This window comes from Protopterus annectens, chromosome 3.part1 (assembly GCF_019279795.1).
Source record: "Protopterus annectens isolate FY-2018-M chromosome 3.part1, PAN1.0, whole genome shotgun sequence".
In the NCBI taxonomy this organism is placed as follows: Eukaryota; Metazoa; Chordata; order Ceratodontiformes; family Protopteridae; genus Protopterus; species Protopterus annectens.
In genome coordinates, this window is record NC_056732.1 from 1724272580 (window position 1) to 1724280957 (window position 8378).

Here is an 8378-nt window from a genome sequence, read left to right on the forward strand (position 1 = left end):
TTAGCTTAGTAATCTCCTCTCATCCTATAAAATCATCCAGATACATTGTCAGGAGATGTCAAGAAAGAGGGAGGGAAGTGATTATTCATCCTATGTGTACTCCAGAAGGGGTGAGCATAAGAGAGCTACTGAAATTTAAGTTAAATGTTACACAGTTATACCCACCTTACATCTCAGCAAAAACAGGAGGTGCAGCACCAGTCTCAATATATTTGATCACTTAATTTGAACACTATTTCGGTATCAGTTAAAGATCAGCTATCCAAACTTTTAGTAGCCAAGGAATAAACCCCTATATCACCCAGTGGGTGTAGCCAGCTGCTTCACAGAGAGGGTCCAGGAAGATAGAATTGGGGAGTCTACTTTTCCAAAAAGGCTTGTGAAAAAATGTGGGGATAGCGAATCAGGAAGTGCAACGGATTAGCAAGAAGGAAGTAAGGACAGCTATGAAGACTATGAATAATGGAAAGGCTGTAGGTCCAGATGACAGACCTATGGAAGCACGGAGGTGTTTGGGAGAGATGGCAGTTTTTAACCAGATCGTTTAATGAAAACTTGGAAAGTGAGAGGATGCCAGAGGAGTGGAGGAAAAAGTGCTTTGGTACCCATTTTTAAGAATAAGGGTGATGTGCAGAGCTATAGTAACTACAGAGGGATAAAACTGATCAGTCACAGCATGAAGTTATGGGAAAGAGTAGTGAAAGCTAAGGTAAGAAGGGAAGTGATGATTAGTGAACAACAGTATGGTTTCATGCTGGCAAAGAGCACTACAGATGCAATGTCTGCTCTAAGAGTATTGATGGAGAAGTATAGAGAAGGTCATAAGGAGTTGCATTGTGTCTTTGTGGACTCAGAGAAAGCAATATGACAGGGTGCCTAGAGAGGAGTTGAAGTATTGTATTAGGAAGCCAGGAGTGGCAGAGAAGTATGTAAGAGTGGTACAGGATATGTATGAGGGTAGTGTGACAGTAGTGAGATCTGCGATGGGAGGGATAGATGCATTTAAGGTGAGGTGGGATTACATTAAGGATCAGCTCTGAGTCCTTTCTTATTTGCAGTAGTGATGACAGGTTAACAGATGAGATCAGACAGGAGTCCCTGTGGACTATGATATTCGCAGATGACATTGTGATCTGTAGTGAGAGTAGGGAACAGGTTGAGGAGACCCTGAAGAGGTGGAGATATGCTCTAGACAGGAGAGGAATGAAGGTCAGCAGGACTAAGACAGAATATATGTGTGTAAATGAGAGGGAGGGTAGAGGAATGGTGAGAATGCAGGGAGTATGGTTGGTAAAGGTGGATGAGTTTAAGTACTTGGGATCAATAGTTCAGAATAATGGCAAGTGTGGAAGAGAGGTGAAGAAGAGAGTACAGGCAGGATGGCGTGGGTGGAGAAGAGTGTCAGGAGTGATTTGTGACAGATGGGTACCAGTAAGAGAGAAAGGGAAGGTCTACAAGAAGGTAGTGAGATATGCTATATTATATGGGTAGGCTGCGGTGGCACTGACAAAATGACAGGAGTCAGAGCTGAACATGTCAGAGTTAAAGATGTTAAGATTTGCACTGGGGTATGACAAGGATGGACAGGAGTAGGAATCAGTATATTAGAGGGTCATCTCAGGTTAGACGGTTTGGAGACAAAGCCAGAGAGGCGAGATTACATTGGTTTGGACATGTGCTGAGCAGGGATGCTGGGTATATTGGGAAAAGGATGCCAAGGATGGAGCTGCCAGGTAAGAGGAAAATAAGAAGGCCTAACATAAAGTTTATGGATGTGGTGAGAGAGGACATGCAGGTGGTTGGTGTGACAGAGCAAGATGCAGAGGACAGGAAGAAGTGGAAACAGATGATCCTCTGTGGTGACCCCTAACAGAAACAGCCAAAAGAAAAAGAAAGAAGAAAAAGTATTTTCCAAAAAGGCCAGTTACCAGAAGGCCCTCAGGGATCAGTCCTGAGAACAATCATTTTTGACACCTATGTCTCTTATGTGAAAGGACAACATAAAGGGCCTCTAGCTGACCAAACTGGTAGAGGATTGCAAATTAGGAGCAGTTATAGAATCTCCCACCAACACTAATGTTCTCCGACAGGGGCTCAAACAAACAAATAACTGGTGTCAGAGCTATCAACTAAAACTAAATGCCAAGAAATGCATAAAAGTATCCTTTGAAAAGTCAGCCAACCCAAGTACCTGTCATATTGACAACACAGCCTAAGAGTTGACACAGTAGTCAGGGACTTCAGGACATACACAGACAGTAATCTAGCCTTTGACCATCATGTGTCTAAGGTAATAAGGAAATCATTCCACAATGAGCAACTTATTAAAAGGTATGGCATCTAGGCCCACAGAGGTCATTGTTCCACTCTAATCAGCATTCATCAGGCCTAACATACAGTATAATGCTCCCTTTGGTATGTACCTAACCAGGCACGTCCAACAACTGGAACATCCACAACAGTTCCTCAATAAAAGAATACAGGGTGCAAATAACATATCCTATGCAGGCCACCTCAAGGCCCTATCTCTGTATTCTGTTTTCTACAAGCTGTTGAGGGGAGATTTATGCCTGGGCTACAAGGTATCACTGGACCCTATTCTGATGGATCTCCTGTAGATCTACAAAACAAATAGCACTATAATTTCCCATTATAAAAGCTTAAACCTTGTATATGATATAAAAAGGATGTGCTGGAGATACAGGTATGTATCACAGAGACTATCCCTTCTCTGGGACAGGCTCCCCATCCATGTAAAGCAGAGTTCTTCATTGATCCACTTTATGTCTAACTTGGAAAAATGGCCAAATCACCTACAGCCCACGTCCAAACAACATGCAGAGTATTTCCATCTCAAACCCACCAATGAATGTGGCTGTGAGCAGCAGTACAGATTCTACATGGTGCCCTATAAGGAGAAGAGTTGTACAGACCAACCTCTTTGGGCATCTACTGTGGTGTGCAATATTCTCAAAATAGGAAAACACAGATCACAGACTGCACACCGTGGCAGGGCTAGCCACTCGACGGTGTAAAATATGGTTCTAGGTGATTCAGTCATGTTGACTAATGTCGTCAAAATGGGCATGGGTCGTTACTGGTGATGAGTGGGTTGAGGACCCGGCCTATTCTGACCTACACCAGGGACCATTGTTAATGGTGGGAGGGGTATATGTGCCCCTATTGGCCAATGTGTCCCACCATAAAACCCAGCAGCCCTGGCTCAATAAGCTACTGACCACCAGTGTCTAGCTCCCAGCCTGGGTTACCTGGGATAGCTCTGTTGAGCGAAAGCTGGACATAAAACCAACCAACCTGCCAAACATGAACTGAGAATTGCAACTCTTGTAGGTTCACTGATGGAACACAGCTTGGAAGTTGATGACATGATGATACGGATGAGGCTGGGCCATCCTATGTATCCAAGAGATGAGATGGAAGGGCATTGCAGCAAAGCTACTTTGCTTGGGATCCAGACTCTACTACTCAGAAGGAGGACAGGTTAGAAATGGTGTAGGAACTGTGGTGAGAGAGAGGCTTCAGAAGACAGTGAGGGATATCATCAGAATTAATGACAGACACATGGCAATAAGACTCCAGTGTAATGACAGGGCAGTATTCACAATCTCAGCCTATGCCCCATAGCAGGGTTGTGAGGAAAAGAATGCACTCAGACAGCAGTTGCAGGACCTACTAGATAAAGCAGGATAACATGAATTGATGTTGATAATGGATAACTTGAATGCACATATCAGGACAGACAGAACAGGACATGATAACTGCCTGGGTCCACATGGGTGGGGCAACAGGAATAAAGAAGGAAAGCCATTCTAAACTTCTGTCTGGCAAGTGCCTTGATACTAGCCAACACATGGTTCAGAAAGAGAGACAGTCACAAGATCATATACAAGAGTAGCCAACATGCGACTCAGGTAGACTTCCTGCTAGTAAGGAAAAGGCACTGGGATAGAATCCATGACGGCAAAGTCATCCCCAGTGAAAGTCGGCCCACAGCATAAACCACTAGTTGCCACAATCAGCTGAAAGCAGTGGTCAGAGAAGGCTCTAAGGTCAACAGACACCAGGCTGAAGACATGGAAGGTGACTGGAGAGAAAGTAAAACAGTTCAAGGAATTACTCATGGCTCTAGCATCCCAAGAAGAGGAGGAAACAGGTGGAGTTGAGCAAGAATGGCAGCGCCTAAAAACAGCATGGGTTAGGACTACAGAAACCTTTACAATTGCACTCTATGAGCACCTACAAGGATGCATGGATCGTGCCATCCCTAGCAAAACAAGACTCACTCCCCTAAGAGAAGGAAACCAGTCTGATGGACCCCTGCCATGAACAGGTTATACAACAAAAGGAGGAAACTAGTTCAGAAAAAAAGCAAATCCCAAGAAGGAAAGACATCCCTGATCAGTATCAGTAAGAAACTAAGGTCCCTCATAAAATCATCCAAGGCTAACTTCGAAAGAAAAATAGCCAAGGACTCAAAAGATAACCACAAAGCCTTCTTTAGCTATGTCAAAAATCTAAGTGGCAACTCGCAGATATGCTCTGAGATAGTGCAAAATAGCACAAAATATACTGAACCTACTGATATTGCCAACATACTGGCAGACAGATTCAGTGCAAACTTCAGCTCCCTCTCACCTTCAAAAGGGCCCACAACAATACCGGAAAAGTGTAGTGTCCCGGAAATCACAGAAGCACAGGTGAAAACAGCCCTTTCAAAAGCCAAAAACACAGCATCAATGGGGCAAGATGGTGTCCCAGGCTGCGTCTTGCACGAACTACAGAATGAACTAACCCCCCACCTAAACACGCTGTTCAACCTCAGCCTCTCCACAGGCTACGTGCCCATAGAATGGCACACAGCAATGGTTATTCCACTCCACAAAGGAGGAGCCATAATTGACCCTGGTAACTATCGCTTCATAAGCCTGACTAGCCTGGTCTGCAAGGCTACGGAGCGCATCATCATGGAACTCATTAACAAGGACATTGGGAACCTCCAAACACTTGATCCGACCCAGTTCGGCTTTGTTAAGGGCAGATCATGCCTATTAAATCTGGTTGACTTCTTCAAGACAGTTACCAAGGCCATAGATGAGGGACAGGTGGTTCACACAGCCTACCTTGATCTCGCCAAGGCATTCAACACCATTCCTCACTCGTGTATTATAGAAAAACTCACCAGCCTGAACATAAACCCCTACGTCACAAGATGGGTTGCCAACTGGCTTACAGACAGAACTCACACTGTAAGAATAGCGGGCTCCAGGTCTGACTCTAAACCAGTCACAAGTGGTGTCCCGCAAGGCTCAGTTCTGGGACCCCTACTGTTTGGCATACATTTCTCAGAAGTACAGGCAAACACAGGAGGACTATGGCTAACCAAGTTCGCCGATGACTGCAAACTGAGAGCCATAATTGACTCTCCGGCTGACACGGACATCCTCCAAAAAGGCCTTACTGAGACAGACACCTGGTGTCAAAGTCATGGCCTCAAGCTAAATGCCAAAAAATGCATAGTCATCCCGTTTGGGAAAAACAAAACACCCACGAATTACCACATAGGCGGCAGCCCCCTTAATTCAGAAGAGGTAATAAGAGATCTGGGGACCCAGGTAGATAGTAATCTCTCCTTTGACAATCATATTGCCAAAGTAGTTAGGAAATCCTTTTATGTGGCCCATCTAATTACTAAGGGGTTCACATCTAGAAATAAAGAGGTTATAGTGCCCTTCTACTCGTCACTCATCAGACCCATCATAGAGTACAATGCCCCATTTGGGATGTACCTCATAAGACACTTCCAACAGCTTGAAAGACCACAAAAGCACCTCACCAAGAGGATTACTGGCCTCAAACATATGTCCTACACAGCCCGACTGAAAAAACTCCGGCTGTACTCAGTGGCATATCGCTTACTCAGAGGTGATCTCTGCCTGACTTACAAAGCCATGTGCAACTCAGAATTGATGGACATGCTCCACCTAAATAAATCCAAGTCACTGCGAGCCACGCGCTCTAGTGAGCTAAACCTCACCACAACAATAAATAGTACATGCTGGAGGAGATAGATTCCTGTCACAGAGACTCCCCGTGCTTTGGAACAAAATTCCTAACTACATTAGGCAGAGCCCCTCACTAACACTCTTCAAGAGAAGCCTTGATGAGTGGATGGGTAACAGAAAGTACATCCCTGGGATCACTTCATTGGCTCTGCTTGACAGAGGCTCAGTTAATTAATCAATGGGGCGGCGAAAGCAGACACACTCTGGCTAGGCTTATAAATGCCCTCGGGCAGACAGCCTAGTACCTAGTACCTACCTATGAACCTATGAAACGACATCAAAGGCAGATGGAAGGAGTATTTCCAGCAGCTTCTGAATGAAGAAAAGCCTCAGAAACAGCCTACGATGAGAGAAGAAGAGGAGCCCACCTTAGAAGAAGTAAGAACAGCACTAAGGAAAATGAAGTCAAGGAAAGCAGCAGCTCAGATGAGGTCACAACAGATCTGATAGAGATGATGGGTGAGATCGGGAAGAAATGGCTCCTGAGACTACTAATAGCAGTGTGGAGAGAAAGGCGTATCACCGGCGACTGGAGAATAAGCATACTCACGCCAATGTGCGAGAACAAAGGGAACATCTACAACTGTGGGCAGTACAGAGGCATCAAATTCCTATCACATTGCATGAAAGTTCTGGAGAGGGTGATTGATAAATGGATACGCAGAATAGTAGAATGTAAGATGGGAGATGAGCAGTTTGGATTCAGATCAGGATGCAGCATAATTGACCCAATATTTGCAGTGAGACAGATACTTGAGAAGAAGCTAGAGATGAGGAAACAGTCTAACTGGGCATTCCTAGACTTGAAGAAAGCATATGACAAGGTCCCAAGAAAGCTGATCTTTGCAATAATGCAGTGGTTTGAAGTCCCAAAAACATTGGTAGAATTAATGGAGGCTATGTACAAGGACCCAGTGACTCAAGTATGAACAGTGTTAAGCCTCACAGAGGGGCTCCCAGTGGGAGTGGGTGTACACCAGGGTTCAGCTCTGAGCCCACTGCTGTTCATACTGGTGATGGACTACATTAGCAAACAGGTTGGAGGGGGCAGATCAACAAAGATGTTGTATGCAGATGATGTGGCAGTACAGGCAGACTCTGAGCTAGAAAGCAAAGGATAGGAAAATGGAATGCAAAACTGAAGGCACATGGGATGAAACTAAGCACAGAGAAGATGGTGGTAATGGCAGCAAATTGGGGAAATCAGAAGAAGCTGAGAATAGAGACAGAAGGGAAGATAGTGTAACAGATAAAAAGCTTCAAGTACCTGGGAGGGGTGGCTGAGGAGAAGGGAAGTCTGAATGAAGAGATCAAAGCTAGAATCAGAGAGGCTGCAGCCAACTGGCATAGTGTCAGGTGTAGTCTATGACAGGAGAATGCCAAAGAAGCTGAAAAGTAAGCTGTACAAAGATAGTGGTGTGACCAGTACTACTGTATGGTACAGAAACCTAGGCAGTAAAGGCAGAGCAGCTGAAGAATCTAGAGGTGATGGAGACGAAGTGCCTGAGACAAAGAAATGAGAATATCAGAGAAGAAGCCAAAGTAGCTCCAAGTGCAGAAAAGATCAAACAGAACAGATTATAGTGGTTTGGATACATGTGCAGAACAGCAGAAGACAGTCTGGTGAGGAAGACTTGGGACAGAGGGGAAGAACGTAAGAGGAAACAAGGACATCCAGCAAAGAGGTCTGTGGATTGTGTGAAAGAAGATCTGCGAAAGTCAGGCTTGAGTTTTGAAGAAGGCAGAAGTGTGGCACTGAATCCAGAGAGTTGGGGACAGTTAATTCATTCACTCCAGTGGAGCTCAGGAAATCTGCACTGCAACTTCTAATGGGCAGAGCCTAAGCCTTTTGACAGAATCAAATTATGTCTTCACATTTCAAACAAATGCTCATATCTTTGGGATTACAGGGGTTACTACAGAAGAGTAAATGTCAAACTCTTCAGCACAAACTCTTTTTACAGTGGTAGTATTCTTTAGGTTCCAGGTCTTAAACCAAATTTTATAAGTCACAGTAAACACAGTAACTATTACATTTGTAATATTTATTTATTTATTTTACATTTGTTGTCCGACTGGATACATGTCCATTTTCAGAAGAGGCCCGGGGAGAAAAGTTCCAAGGAAGAGCATACAGTAAAAATCACAAAATGATTACAAGTTACACACAGTTTACAGTTTTTTTTTGTTTTTGTAACAAAAATATTTTGTAAACAATTTACAATATCTCAGCAACCATTTAAGTTACACAAGTACTGTCAGCAGCATTTTATTCATCTAGCTGAGAGCTTTCAT